The sequence below is a fragment of the Melospiza melodia genome, chromosome 3 (assembly GCF_035770615.1).
Source record: "Melospiza melodia melodia isolate bMelMel2 chromosome 3, bMelMel2.pri, whole genome shotgun sequence".
Taxonomy (NCBI): Eukaryota; Metazoa; Chordata; class Aves; order Passeriformes; family Passerellidae; genus Melospiza; species Melospiza melodia.
Genome location: NC_086196.1, coordinates 65,105,767 through 65,108,217, shown reverse-complemented (window position 1 = coordinate 65,108,217; position 2,451 = coordinate 65,105,767).

Sequence of the window (2,451 nt, the reverse complement as noted above, 5' to 3'; positions counted from 1 at the left end):
GTGGCCACTGCTCTGCTTTTGCCAAGGCATGATTTCTACTGGGTGACCTCCTCTTCAGGGTAGGCAGAACACTTCTGCTTTTGCACACAGGTTCTTTGTGCCAAATAACATCACATTTTTGTTGAAGGTTCATGGTTACTGTTTCTTCAATGCATCTCTAACTATTTTGCCAAAGCCACCTATCCTCTGCCATCTCTCAGGTGGCAAGAAGAAAGAATGTGGCTTCCACTGTGCTGAAGGACAGGGGAGCGTGTGATGAGACAAATTCACATCATCACCTCACAACAGCTCCTTCATGTGATAGGTTACGAACCATCAGAGACTATTTTATGTATAGTGTAGAAACCAGAAAGTTAAAACCCCACAGACTAAAAAACTGCAGGGGTGTGATGAAGCAAAAGATGCCAAAGCCCTTTCTGGTCCTATATACCAGTGACCACAGTAACAGAGTTTTTGTAGTGGTTCTTTTCAGCCAGTAAGCTAAGTCCTTATGGACAATGCCCACAGTTTATACTTCTCATAGGGCAAACATGTTTTATCTTTTATCTAAGCTGTTTCCACACTTCCATATGCTTCCAGTTATTTATCTTAATTGTGGAAACAAAACAAATACACTACATGTAAAGAAACGACTTGACCTTCCTTCCATAGGCCACATCCTATATTCTTTGTGTGCTCCAAAGCTACCTTGCACTCTGATTAACTTGACTAGGAGCTGTGTTTGTGTATATTCTCACACAAAATGTATATATAACCTGCCCTCACACGGCTCCACAGGCTCAACTGAAATCCCAGAACTTCAGCTGCGGTATTACTCATGTATTTGTGATGGAATGTGGGTTGCAAGAAAATATTTAAGAGCCCATAGAAAGAGCCACACTTTTCTTTAAAGTGTGCAATCCCTAAATATTTGGGTTCACGTTATAGTCACATTTAGCTAGGATTTATTAGACTATTTCATATTTGCCTTTCTGTTTATTTTGTAAAAGTATACTTGTCTAGCACACATTTTTTATGCCAGCCTTGCTTTGCATTTTTACAGTCTGCTAATTAGACCATTTTAACTAATTTGTTTGCATTTTGTATGAGCAAGTTGGGCTTTTGGATTGACTAATGTAATTGCAGCCAGTTTCTGCCAAATACAAATTACTCTTTCTAGTGTGAGCTAGAGAGAAAAGTAAATATTTAATAGCCATCAATACCCTTGCAGCATTCTAAAGTGTGCTTTTTTCCTATGGAAAGTTTAAATAATTTCTTCAGTGCTTGATTGCACTTTAATGTTAAGAAATTATTTTTTAATCTTTTTTGAAATAATAATGAATTAGACATTTTAGCATGTCCGCAAGGGTTTTATTTCTGTGCACTTTGCAGTTTTAAATTCCAAGCTTTAAGATCTGGTACTCTGATGTTTGAAGTTTATTTGCTTAGCTTTTTATGTACTGAGTACCATCTCTTGAAAACGTTTTACTGGCATGTACTTGGATTTTAATGTTTCTAAGGGGAGGAAGACAAATCTTGTAGCAAAGTTAAATTGTGGGGGTTTTGCTTGCTTTCTCTCTTTTACTGTTTTTTTTTTTTTTCTCTCCAAAGGAGCATAGCAGAAGACAGGAACTGTTTACCAAACGTCAGCATTATTTGTATCTGTATTTTGAGCTGCAAGACTTACTTGCTTCTTGTCTGCACGAGTGTACATAAAGGCATAAGAGCCCCAGAGCCTTAAGCAGGTTAAAGCTCCTCAATTTCCAGCCTTAATATTCCTGGGGTACTTGCTATGATATCGATGAAGAAGAGCACCTGCTCACCAGAGCAGGGCAACCTTCCTCCTTTTCCTCTTCCTCATGTCTCACTCCCTCTGTGACCCGTGCAGAGAACAGGGCTGTGTCTGCCTCACTGAGGGGCTGCCCCTGAAATGTTACACACAGAACACATCCCTCAGGTCAGGGACATCACTAAAGCCCAAGAGGAGTTGATCTCTGACAAAATTTGGTGATGGTGCTCCACATGCTGCTGTGTCCTCAGAGGTGTTATCTGTGCATTTCCCTAGGGTGTGAGTGCTTCAGTCTCTACTTCCTTTTCCCACATAAAGCTTTCAAATGCATGAGTCCCACAGGTCTCAGCCAACAGCCTAAGGAGTGGGGTAGCTGTCATTTTCTGCCACCCACTGAATGTGGGAATAATCCATGTTTTCTGCCACCCACTGAATGTGGGAAGCAGGAGGGTTTGAGCAGGAGTGGTGGGTAGCGGTTAGCTGGAACCTGGGCTGCCTCAGTGCACTTCTAACCTTGCCTTACCTCTTGTGCAGCTGGTACCAGCCCCAGGATGCTGGGGGAAACAGAACCTGCCCTTGCCCATCTTTCTGCTTCATCTGATGAAGCTAAAACTGTTGACAAATCAACAGTGAGATCCAGCACTAATCAGAGAGAAATCAAAACACCTTTTAGCCAAGTCCTT